Source organism: Amblyomma maculatum, chromosome 4, assembly GCF_055883805.1.
Source record: "Amblyomma maculatum isolate TAMU_Amacu chromosome 4, ASM5588380v1, whole genome shotgun sequence".
Classification (NCBI taxonomy): domain Eukaryota; kingdom Metazoa; phylum Arthropoda; class Arachnida; order Ixodida; family Ixodidae; genus Amblyomma; species Amblyomma maculatum.
In genome coordinates, this window is record NC_139347.1 from 75,574,373 (window position 1) to 75,587,884 (window position 13,512).

General features: G+C 45.5%; 1 pseudogene; it reads left to right on the forward strand.

Annotated features, from left to right (window-relative positions):
* Positions 1-1,281: 1,281 nt before the first annotated feature.
* Positions 1,282-13,062, forward strand: LOC146191445 (small ribosomal subunit protein uS9-like; annotated as a pseudogene).
* Positions 13,063-13,512: the final 450 nt, after the last annotated feature.

Below are 13,512 nucleotides of genomic sequence, written 5' to 3' on the forward strand. Positions count from 1 at the left end.
CGTACAGGTGTTGCCAAAATATTATGGAGCACGATTCAGCTGCATGAAATTTTCTCTCATTTCGTAGGAAAGATGTGATGGTTACTTGGGTTCATACAAGAACGTACCAACGGCATGCGCTAACATATATATAAAGTGTCTAATATTCGCTAGGTTGCACGTGACAAAAGTTTTTATTGTGGAGATGTGCTCCATGTTATGGCCAGTACTGTGTGCGTAACTGGCAGTTTGATTGCAGAACATTTATTTCCTCAGAGAAGGCAGAATGCAGATGATCCATGCTAGGTGGCTATCAGTCCACGGCTGACAGCGACCTGAATAGCCTATTCAATCACCCGGATTTGGACTTCCAGGTCTGAGCTCCCATTGCTCGAGAGTAGGTAGGTGTATTATGAGAGTAGGTACATGTATTGAGTTTCCGGTGCGGCTCCTCTTTACATTTCCACAATATGTGACCATAAGTGGCTATTTCACCACATAGTATACAATCCGGGTCGTAATTAACCAGCCAAAAGACGAGACACAGCAAAGAGGAGGACAGGACAAGGCTGGGTCCTGTCCTCCTCTTTGCTGTGTCTCGTCTTTTGGCTGGTTAAGTATGAACCCATACCAACGTGCCCAGTCGTCAACCGGGTCGTAATCACTGGAGTAGAATTCTGACAACAGGTAAGGAGTCTTGAAGGATCGCGTCTGGAGTCTCCTCCAGGTGGTCTCCTGCTCCTTATCTAAGGCTTTGTCTAAAGTGGGGAATATCCTCCTTTCAAGTTTAACATGAATAGCAATATCGTGAGGTGATGCTATGCCGTCCTTCGAGAAGCTCTCAGCGACTGCCGCGTCCCCTGCTCGGCTGACAAATTCTCGATTGTAACATTTATTTCGTCAGAAAAGGCACGATGCAGATGGTCTGTTCTAGGTGGCTATCAGTCCACGGCTGACAGCGACCTGAGTAGCCCAATCAGTGACCCGTGTTTGAACTCCCAGGTCTGAGCTGACCAACATGGCCTCCCATTGCTCGAGGTTAGGAACTTGTGTTAGAGGTTGTGTATTTTAGAGATTGATCTTGCGTAGCATTTCGACCATTTAAGTTCCGCGCGACGCACATGGTAGACCCCCTGACGGAATTCACAGAAACTATGTAGCTAAGGTTTCAAAGTTGAGAACGTTAAGTACGAGAGCTACATATTCCTAACTACTCTCCTTTGAATTTTTAAAGCAAATATCAAAACGTACTTTAGAAACTATGGATGCTGGACATAGGTTGGTTAGCGCCAGGCTGTGGATCAGCTTGTCACTCGGCTGAAGTCGAGACGAGATTCCACGAGATCGCCGCGAGAGCGTGCCACCATCCTTTTTATTTCGTTCCTTGGTGGTTTGACGGTTTGACCACGTTTAGGTCGGCTTGCTCACAAAATGGCAGCGTGAGTACTTTTATTCCCTTAATAAAGCTGTGCATGTCTTTGATGGTTCCGTAGACGAATTCTCAATGCCCTAATTTTTTCTTTTAGGACCACGAAGGAAGCTATACAATCTGTTCAAGTCTTCGGGAGGAAGGTGAGTGTGTAGGCCTAACTCCCAATCGTGCCGGGAAAATTTATTATAAACCTCTGTTAGCCTTTCGCCTACTTTAGCTAGTCGCGCCATGTATGCGATGGCAAAAATGTAGAGCCATTTGTGGAGCTTCAGTTGCGTATTGAACACTACTGCGTGGTTTCATCATATTTGCATGAATATGTTGGAATGTCTGCTCTGCTACACGTGTTTACAGCAAATGAAGTTTGTGATAGCATGCGGTGACGCCCGAGATAACCTTGTAGTACTGTGTCCTCATTGATATTACACAGCCATTAACTTTGCATATGCTTTCAGAAAACTGCCACTGCAGTGGCATATGCAAGCGCGGCAATGGGCTGCTCAAAGTGAACGGCCGGCCACTGGAGAACATCGAGCCCTTGACACTGCGCTACAAGGTAATTGTCCGATTGGTAGCGCTTGCGATTGGGAATGCCTCGAAGCACGTTTTAGACGCACGTATAAATGAGATCATTGGAATTTAAGTTATTTTGCTTGGACATCTGTAGGTGCACTCATACTCGCTTGCCTGTTCATTTGACAAGAGTAGCGGTTTCATTCATAGTATGTAACGGGCTTGCGTGTTGGAACAGATGTTGTATTTCTGATGCACTGGTCGTTTTTTGACAGGGGTAAGTCCGTGGAGTGTTGTGCGTCACTTCGTTCTTATTGCGGTTAGCGTCACTCCGCGAGGTACGCTTTCTTCGAGCTGAATTTCACTAAATGTAAAACTGTTAGGCGCAAGCGTTTTGCCCTATACACGTCGTTGGAAGTGTAGCTCTGTCTATTTTGTCGTTTTGTTTATCTTAATGGACTGTGCTAGATGCCTCTCAAATTGGCAGCTACTGCTCTAGGCGTCTTTCGTCTTACTGCTCACGTGACATTTCGAACTTACATTTAACACGATATTATTAAAGGCCCCTTTTTCCGGAAAATCAGCTGGCAGGTGAAATATATGAACACTGATTCCTCTGTCTGTTGTATGATGTAACAATATACGCATAAACTAATACAAAGCTATTTACAAAACCCAAGATGCTAAGTATGCAAATCTGACAGATGACAAACTTTGCTGAAAGTTTTATGTTTCCATCTAAGCTTTGCTGTCACGCAGTTGAGAGGTTGGGAGGAACTGTCGATTTATTTTGCACATTTGAGGTGGGAAAGGCAGCGGGGATGTAAGAATCAACTTTGGGGCTTTTGGAGCCAGAGTCGGGCACACTACTTTTAGGCCATGTGTGCACATTCATTTGGCTTGGTTAAAATGGGGCTTATCTGATTTGGTAGTCTCTTATGACTGGTAGCTGGATTGCATGGTAACTTGGGGCTATGTGCTATAAGGAATGGTAATTAAATGGGCAGACACTGTGCACACGAGCGAAGAACTGCTAGAGAGCTACTATAATTTAATTCCAAAGCTGTACGTTAAAACGCTGAGCACTCCATTTTTCATCATGTGCACCTTGACCTGCAGACACTGGCAGCTTTGCTTTAGCAACCCTTTAATGACTACAGTTGAGAATTAGTTGTGTGACCCATGCTTTATTTCTGTGCAGTTGCTTGAGCCCATTCTGCTTTTGGGCAAGGAGCGCTTCGCTGGTGTGGACATAAGGATCCGTGTCAAGGGCGGTGGTAACGTTGCCCAGATCTACGGTAAGCTGGATTTAATGGTAGATTTGTATGTGACAGTGTCCACGGATATTTCCCATTTACCTGTGCTAGCTCACGTCTTGTTTAAGAGTGATTGCAGGCAAGTCTGTCTGTGCAATTTTTGTTGAGCATTTTCAAAGCCCTTCTGTTTTCTTTTCTTTCTCTTATTTTCTAATTAAATGAAGCTGGTATGTCAGGATCCTCTTGTAACTTTGCATATACCCCGAGTAGACTGTTCAAAATGTAGTGTATCATTGGCCTTAGATCATTGGAATTGAAGCAAGCTTGATTCATAAGTGCTCAGGATAAGTAAAAATTGAACTTGTATTGCTGTACAAGTGATGAGAGGAAAAGTGACAAGGTGTAGCCGACAGATGATAGAGACTAGCCCTGGCGTCTGACTGTGGATTGGAGCTTTTCAGTTTAACAGAGGTTTTTAATGCTGAAGTTCATGGCATCATGTTTTAAAAGCGAAATTTGCTTTTAATAAGAGTTTGTCAAAAACCATATTTATTCAAGACGATATGAAAAGAAAAATTACAAATTTTTTTACGCAGGTAGGGCAAAAATTATTTAAACATTTTCTGCAGTTGAACTGTCTGCATTACATCAGTAAGTGTCAACCTTTCGTGTGCAAAATTTTTTGGTTATGTGAGAAAATGTGACCCCTAGTGAATAGTTGGCAGGGCAATGGGGCAGCAGCACGTTATGCAGATGCCATAATGTAAACCAGTGTTTCTCAAATGGGGCTTCGCCAAGTGATTTTTAAAGTACACGAAATCCGCACACACACACACACACACACAGAAAAAGGTTGCGGGATAGCTCTATCCTGACCAGACAGTTTCCAGGGCACTGCTGCACGGGGCTGCAATGCAAAATGTCTAAGTTGTCCGACGAGTAAGCGGCACGATGTTGGGAGGAGTCTAATCCATTCTAGTAGCTTACGTAGTCGCCTCTGTCGGCCGTGGTGCATGTTTTTAAGAGGGCAGTTTAGCCTTGACGCAATCCCAATTCCACGACCTGCTCTGAGCAAGATACCCCTCCCCCAGTTTCAAGTGGTCCCATACACACACATGGTTGAGAACAACTGATGTAAACAATACACTGTGTCACTTGGTTTGACTCCGTAGGGTTTTTAAATGACGCCACGCATTGGAAAAGCGAATCTTATAGAATATAGTGCAGTCCACTTATAGCGATATAGAGAAAACCTGAATGTATGCTCGTTTTAACCGGTTATCACTGTATCTGAACTGGCAAGGGTTGGTGGGGATGGGTGGTGAATACAGTAAAACCTCGTCGATATATTTTTTCAGGAACTCTGGAAAAAAGAAAAACATCTGGGAAAGCATGATCCGAACTGCCCGGTTTTTAAGAAATTTAGCTACCGAGTGAGGCACAAAGGCATTTGAAATTGAGACTTTCACTGCATAGTAGCGTAGATAAGCATTTATAGGCAGTATGCATTGCTATTTGTGTTTTTATCTCTCATAGAATTCAGTTTTATTTGCGTTGGTCTAAGCAGGGAAGAGATTTAGTAACAAATGCGGTTTGTAGAAAGCAATGGCGAGTTGGGATCGCTTCCTTAGGCGGCCGCACCCTTTGCGCAGTGGCAGCTAAGCAAAGCTTCCCCTCATCCCTCCAGTATTTGTGATTGTAATAGTGCTCATTTCCTAAGGCCACACGCAACGCCCCGTTGATGATTTCTCTACACTGGTCCATTTGCACCATTTATGCCAAGTTTTTATGTCACTCTGCTCATGTTTTATTTTTTTATCAAACATTCAGGCAAATTTTTTGTGGTAAACCTCTTCCGGGCTGGCAGGAAGCTTTCGTTTTATCCTGTGTGTTGCTAATAATCGTATTGTTATATATGATTTATTTTTACATGCAGACCATGAGGAAATTGATAAATGCAAGAAATTTGATCGTTACAAGTGATGTGCCATTATATCTGGTATCATAATTGGGTTACTTTGTGGTTCCCCTTTTACCCAGTGGATGGCCTCTAGCTCTTCAGGGGTGCTCTGGAAGTGGGAAAATACGACTGAAATATTTTATTGTTGCCTATTGATGGGAATAGGCGTGTGGCAGGAAAGTGTTAAACTGAAAGTGCTGCCTATAGATATGAAATGTTGCAACAGCTCTAAATGTTCATTGACTTTGCTTTGCACAGCCATCCGGCAAGCCATTTCGAAGGCCCTGGTTGCCTACTACCAGAAATGTAAGTTTTCTTCCATATTTTATGATGCTGTCGTTGCTGATCCAAACATTTATGGTAGCAGATTGATTTTTCAGACTCCAATAATTTAGACTTGTGCAATATTTTTGACTTCATTCAGGAACCTCCCCGTGCCCCATGGGAAAATGTAAATTTTCGCGACCAATATTTGGGACTCTATGGTGTCCAAAAGCTTTTTTTTTTTTCCTTTTTTTTTTTTTTTTTTTTTCGACCGAATTTGGTTGCAGGAATACTGTGGAGATTGTTTTTTCGGCATGACATAGACATGAGGTTGTAAATAACTGGTTTTGCATGGCCGTGAAAGTTAGGCTGAGCAGGGTCATTCGGACGGACTAGCTTAGCTCTTTGCTCATCGTTGCCATTTGAGGCAGCGCAGTAACGCTCGTCGTTGTCATTGCTGTAGTCTACAAAGAGTGCACAACCGGACTGAAAATGAAATGTGAGCACTGTCCGCCACAGATTGTGCGGATGATGCCCGTGGGGTAAAGTGGGGGTCAGTGCATTCATTGAGGCTCTCATTACTCTGGCTTTTTTCTTGCGAGTTCCATCTCGGGGTCTTTGCTACCAACTGAATGTTGCTTCGCGCGCCGCGTGTAATTCGTTTGCGTCATGAGCGTGACCTGCAGCGTCAATGTCGTGAAATGGACATAACAGTGGCATGACTGGCTGAGATGTTCTAACTGGTGGATTGTAGTGGTTGTAGGTTAGCACAATCCACTTCTGCTGCGGGGCACTACTGTGTGTGTGGTGACCGCCTTAAACGCTTTGCAAGCTTCCCGGTGTTCTGTACACACTGGTGACGGCGGCTGCCGTATCGGATCAAGCTGTTGCGTGCGCATGGGCGGCACGCTGAAGCACAATGCAGTAGCAGTTTGTGCCATGCTTTAACTCTCTATTATCAACATATTAGTTAACAAAACATCGGGAGCGGTGAAGGTCCTGGTTTGTAAAGCTGATTTATCGCAGAAAAGCATTTTTTTTTATGTTCACAGATTTTTTACTGTTCGATTGCTCTGATTTCCCGGGTCTATCAGAGTCTGAAAGATCGGTCAGCGACTGTACTCTTTGCATTTGCTCTCAAAGGCAGCCCTCCAGCCACTGGCATAAACTAACTCTAATGATGTTGTATCCTGCTGGTATAACAATGCAGGGTGTGGCAGATGAAAGTGGTGGGTTCACCACAGCTTAATTGGATTAACTGTAGTGTCATGAAAATTGGCTGATGTTATTGATTGAAGGTTAAGAGGCACCTGCCATGTTTTATTGAGCTGTATCAGACTGGCTTAGCATGGTATCATAGAGGGCTGCCCAGGGGAAAAGGGACATTTGCTTAACACCATTGGCCTCCTTTGAAGGGCATTTGCCACTTGGATCCTAGTATTTTATTATATAATAAAAATTGCATCTTCCGTATTAGAAACTGAGCTGTGAAAGTTGACTGGCTGCCTAAGCTTTTAGTGCATTTCAAGGATGCTCAATTCAGAAAATTTGTCATTTTGCTGGTCATGATTTAAGCTCATGTTTGAATATGTGCATATACAGGCCCATTGGCTTCTATCGTGCAAGCACTGAAACCGATTATATTAAATGGAAGTAAAGATCATAAAAATATTTGCAGTTCTTTGAGCATCGTTGGTCTGGACTAGTGGTTATTCAGCAGTATCTGGGACCTAATCATTGTGACAAAGCAGAGTTAGTGTTGCAACGGTTTGCATTGAAGCTGTGGCTCTGAATGACATATTTTGGGTTCGGATGTGCTGCCTCGATTGGTCACCTGCAAATTGCACGAATCACTTCATATAACTCTTTTTTTCATGCATAATGCTGCTGCGCTTTCGTGCGGAATATAACTGTTGCACTTGAATCGTACAAATCCTTAGGGTGTGCAGGGTGAGCGTACAGTCAGCCCGGTTATAGCGAAGCCACTTGTAGCGAAATAGCGGTTATAACGAAAGAAGTTCCAATTTCCATTTTTGCATTTTTAATACAATTTGGGTCCAGTTTAACGAAGTAAATAAAGGCACGTCAGTGGATATAGCGAAGTGATTTTGTACCAAATGGAAAATAATGTATCCATCGGGAGGGAGATTTTTACGCCCTCAGGCAAATTTTTGTGCAAAATTAAGGACAAAATTTGGCTGACGTCCGCATCCACAGTGTCGTCTGCTTTCCCGCAAATAGAAAGGTTGCTTCAGTGCATCGCTTGACATGTCGTCTTTGTGATGTGGCGTCTCGTTGAGCCGGTTGCGCGGGAGGTAACAAAAGTAAGAAAATAAAAGGAAATTCTCAGTTACGTCAAGGAGCAGTGGTAGACTTGGCCAATTGCAGTTCTTGAATTTCTCTGTCTGGGGCTTCTCTCTTCTCGGTTCTGGGCGCGGGAGAGAGAGTCTGGGAGGAAGCGTCGCGGGAGCGTTTCCTCCGCTTTCGTGGATCTTTGTATGCATTCCCTCTCTGAGGCCATTACGCCTTCCAGCCTTGTTCCGCTTCTCACCTTTGATATCTCGTGACCCCCGACTGCGCCTGGGCAATTTTTTGACAACGGACCTACTCAGTTATTCCATTTCTCGGACCTGACCCTTCGATTTCTCGGCAATGTCGAATCTCGTGAGCCCCACCAAAACGGGAAAGAGAAAAGTGTTGTCATTGAAGACTAGGCTTACCATTCTGGATGAAGTGCGCCGAAACGTGAAGAAGAGTGATATCGCTCGGAAGTATGGAATTGCACAGCGCACACACTACGATAATCAAGAACGGCAGCAAGATTGACGCCATTCTCGATGGCGACATTGGCAGCGGGGACCGAAAGAGGATTCGGTGTGCCACATACGACGTAGAAGCCGCACTTTACAGGTGGTTCATAGATACCCGATCAAAGAACATCCCCGCTCAGTGGACCCATCATGCTAGTGAAGGCTAAGGATTTGGGCTTCGCTCTTGGTCATGATGACTTCCAGTCGGAAAATGAGCAGCAGCGCGAACACGGCGCCTGCAGAGGATGAAGCAGCCACGGTTGACATCGCTGCAACAGCTGATGGTGCCACCATGACAGCCTGCTTAGAGCAGCTATGGGAGTCTGCTAAAGAGTTGGGCCTTGTGCCTCCAGGTCTGTCTCACATGGACTTCATTTCGGCCGACGATGAATTTGTTGCCACGCAGGACTTCACAATTGACGAAGTTGCCGGGAATGTCACGGAAGGGACGGAGAGTACCTCTGAGAGTGACTGCGACGACGCTAGTTGCGCCCCTCTGCAGTGGCCTTCGCAGCAGTTGACACACTGCAGATGTACAGTCGGACCTCGATATATCGAACAGCGCGGTGATCGCAAAATAGTTCGATATAGCCAGAATTCGACAAATAAAATCGTGTAGAAAACTAGTACAAATCAATCAATGAACCAATCGGGGCGCAATACTCACTTGAAGCTTTTAACAAAGTATTTTATTTATTTGGCTGAAAGTACTGTAGCATCGTAGCCTGCTTCAAGTTGGAAACCGCGTGCTTCACCATGGCCTGCTCAACATAGTCTAGACGATCAATCAGCGATAGTCCGGTGCCTTCTATTGTGCCGCAGTGGCGCCATACAAGGGCCAACGCAGCTACAGCCTCAGTGGCAGTCGGGAGAGGCGCACTGTCAGCGCTTGTTGGATCAATCTCAGCAGCGTCTTCGTTTGGCCGCTTGGCAGTAATTTCTGCTGTGATTCTCTGCGAATTTCTGCTAACTCCTGCACTGCTGGCATTGAAGTTCTCAGCGCCGAGAATGAACGCAAAGTCCTTAGCTTTCTGTTGCAGCATCGGTCCCAATAAAGGAATATTGCGGGTCCTTGTGTCGATAAACCATTTGTGCAGCGCCTTCTCAACGTCTTTCTCAAGGCAGCTTTGTGCACCAGCCGCACGCCTGAGTGTTGGTTTTGTTCTGCCTTGGCCTTTATGTCAGTCTTGTTTTTCCTCAAAGTGCTACTTGGTATGTTGAAAGCTTCGGCAACACTTGATTTCTTTTCACCATTCTGGATAACTTCTAATTTCGCGGCAAATGTCAGGGACTTCTGCTTCGCGTTTGTAGCCATCACAACAGAATACCAACCACGTATGACAGGCCTAAGCCAGGCATAAGCGATCACACAAACCACACACGAACGCACGATAACAAAGACTGGCGCCGCCACTATCTTTTCGAGGGTGTTGCGGGAAAGCCCGCCTCCTGTCAACAGAGCGCACGTGGTCTGGGGTGGTGGAGTTTGATATACAGTGGACGCCCAATAAACGAAACTCGGTTGAATGAAAATTTCGGATAAATGGAATTAAGTAGCGTTATTTGGTTGGATTCCTATACCAACACAGTAAAATTATTCGGTTAATTGAAACACCGCTTATTTGTTACCCTCGGTTAAACGGCACAAAAGCTGAACATTCGGAATCTGACCAGCAAATATGTTCTCGCACATGGCAACGGTAATCTCACAACCATGAACAAATACTTCACAGCCAGAACTACAGCTGAGGCAAGCCAATCCAGTAGCCATCGTTGTTGCCGCCGTGCCGGATCGTCGTGTCGCGTGTTGTCCCGGTGCTCTGCGTTAGGCCTACGCGAGGTCAATGCTTGGTCGTGATGGCGAACGTTCAGAAACGACCACACAAAGCGCTCTCGCTGAGAAGAAATTACAAGTTCTTCAGGAGCTTGAGCGAAGCGGCCTGTCGAAAACAGAAGTTGCGAAGAAGTTCGACATCCCGAAGTCAACGCTGTCGCGGATATTGAAGAACAAGGCCACTATACAAGGAGCTGTGAAGACTGGGACTTTTGCTTCAAGCCGAATGCGGATGAGGACAACGCCGCATGAGGAATTAGAAAAAGTTCTCTTTTTATGGTTTAAGCGTGCGCGGAGCGCTAATTTTCCGATAAGCGGTCCCATTCTGGAGCAAAAGGCGCGGGAGATAGCCTTGCAACTAGGAGCCGACAACTTCAGCGCCAGCGATGGATGGCTCAGCCGTTTTAAAAAACGCCATGGCCTAGTCTTCAAGACAATCTCCGGTGAAAGTGCTTCCGTGGACAAAGACTTGTGCGCCGACTGGCAACAGGGGCCACTGCAGGATATTTTAAGCAGCTATGAACCACGAGACGTGTTCAACATTGATGAGATGAGCCTTTTCTATAAAGCACTTCCATCTAAGACACTGGCCTACAAAGGCGAAGCCTGCACTGGTGGGAAGCGCAGTAAGGAGCGCATTACGGTGCTCGTGGGCGCGAACATGGCGGGGACGAAAAACTGAAACTGCTGGTAGTCAGGAAGGCAAAGCACCCACGTTGCTTCAAAGGAACGCGAAGTCTTTCTGTGACGTACACTGCCAATAGTAAAGCGTGGATGACCATGGCAATATTTGAGAACTGGCTGCAAGAGGAAGATGCAAGGTTTACTAAGCAAGGCAGGAAAGTTGTTTTCATTGTCGATAATTGCCCTGCCCATGGGCAAGTGGAAGGACTGAAGTCCATCAGCCTCGAGTTTCTGCCTGCCAATGCGACTGCATTGGTACAACCTATGGATCAGGGGGTAATACAGAATATCAAGGTGCATTACCGCCGCCAGCTGCTCCACCGCATGCTTCTTTGTGCCGACAGTGGCAAGGACTACAGCATTGACTTGCTGTCGGCGATACATATCTTGGTCCGTGCCTGGGAACAAGTGCAGGCGACAACAGTGCAGAGGTGCTTCCACCATGCAGGCTTCAGAGCTCATGAACCATTACCTCATGAAGAGATTCAGGCAGGTAGTGCCCTGTGCTCCTTTTTCGCGACAGGACTACGAGGCTGTGGATGCCCACGTGCGCACCTGTCGTGAGGAAAGTCTTCAAGAAATGATTGCCGAGGTGCAAGCCGACGACCAGTCCTCCTCCTCCAGTGACGAGTGTGAGGACCCTGAGCTAAGTGCAGTGCCAGATAGTGCAGCTAAAGATGCGGTTGCACTTCTGCAACACTACTTTGAACATGAGGGGTGTGTGGAATTTCTGCCAAGCTTGTCGAGTATGCACACTTACTTCGTTAAAAAGCAATTGAAAAATGTTAAGCAAACTAAGATTGATTCATTTTTTTCTTTGCACCCACAACATTAAGGCTTGGAACAATTTGAATAAAGTTTTGCATCACGAAATATGTGTACTTTGCTTAAATGAAACTTCTGATAAATGGAACACTTTCTGAATCCCCTTCAAGTACCGTTTAAGAGGAGTCCACTGTATCCATTGTACATCCGGCCCCGTTCGAAATACAAAATTAAAGCATGTGATTTTCCTCGTGATATAGGAAATGTTCGATATACGTAATAATTCACTAGAATAGCAGCTTGAGCATGTTGGTTATGCATCTTGAGGTAACAGCGCGGAACACAGGTTGGGAGCACAAGATTAGAGGACGACACAACGAGCACTGACTTTCAACGTTTATTTTGGAAAACCCTCAACTTCTTATACCCTAACGCCACAGATCGCGTACAAATGACTTGCACATTTCAGCATAGTTATAGTAAAAAACAACAAAATAAAACATAATAATAGATAAATAAATACACGTGCCGCATAACCTTCTTTTGCACACAGCATGGTGCACTCTCTGAACGCTCATGGAGAAGATTGCACATTCAGCAGTTCGATTTCTTTTTGTGTTAACAGAAGGGCGGTTTGCTTACACATCGTTCCTGCAGTCTAGCTATCTCAGCGGCTTCAATTATCTCGCGAACCAGCGGCTCATTGTTTTGCTAGCACTTTACATTGTGTGAATTGCACGGAGCAAGTTTTTGACGCGCAGTCTCTTACATGGATCCCCAAATGCCTGCTTTTTTGTTCAACGTTGTTTTTGTGTTCTTCCAGCCTGTCATTTGTGCACCCTAATCTTGTGCCCCCGTCCTGTGTTCCGCTCTGTTACCTCAAGATGCAATAATTCAATATATCTGTGTTCTATATATTGAGGTTTTGGGACGGTATGGAGGCCGCGATCCTGAAGACCGCACTTGCAAAACTTGTTCAAGGAATGCTGGACCACTTTGTCCAGCGACGATGAAACAATTTACTCAAATTTGCCTCTTTTTTTTATATATAGTCCAGATACAACGAAATAGCGGACTTCGTTATAACCGGGCTAGACTATATGCAGTTCCATCTCGTTTAATGTGGCAGCATGAGCTCAGCTGAAGGAGAAACCCTCGTTTTCACAAACAGTGGATGCAGCAGTTGGACGACGACTGGTCTGGATGTAAATTGCAGGCCTGTTGAATTTGTCCCTTCAGTGCTATGCATTGCACTGAAGTGGAGCAGTTGTGATTAGGCGTGGAGTTTATGCTCATTTTGACTATGTGCGAAATGTATGTTTGTGATCGGCCTGTCATAACAGCATGCTTGCATCTTTCTCTTTATTCATGACAACCTGCAGATGTGGATGAGCAGTCCAAGAAGGAGATCAAGGACACCCTGATCCAGTATGACCGCACCTTGCTTGTAGCCGACCCAAGGCGCTGCGAGCCCAAGAAGTTTGGTGGACCAGGTGCCCGTGCCAGATACCAGAAGTCCTACCGTTAAATTTGCCTTGCGCAATAAATCCTCTGCCCCCATTTGGCATATGTGACGCCATTCAATGACTGCTTCACACGGTTCCACTCAGTTGTGAAGTTGTCAACAGGCAGCATAGCTGCCATGAATTGACATGGCTGCCAAAAATAAAGAGCAGGTGCTTAGGATCGCTAGTGCTTGATAGACCCTTAGTGAAAATTCTGTTTTGGTTTCGAAAAGCATGTAGGAAAGCAAAGCATTGGAAGGAGAGTCAGCACTGGTGGCATTGCGAGTGGTGCAACGTTTGCAGCTGGGAGCCTTGCCTGCGTGAAGAGTTAGCGCTGCGCATTGGACAGATTGGTGATGTGCAGTATGGGGGCCATAAAGGCTGGAAATGTCAGTGTAGATGCTGCAGCAATTGAAAAATTCAGTCTCCTGCTTTGTGACATGCATTTTAGGTGTTTGCACGCTGCCACATGCACAGTCCTGTGATTATGGGGACTCTGCAGGTTCGTGG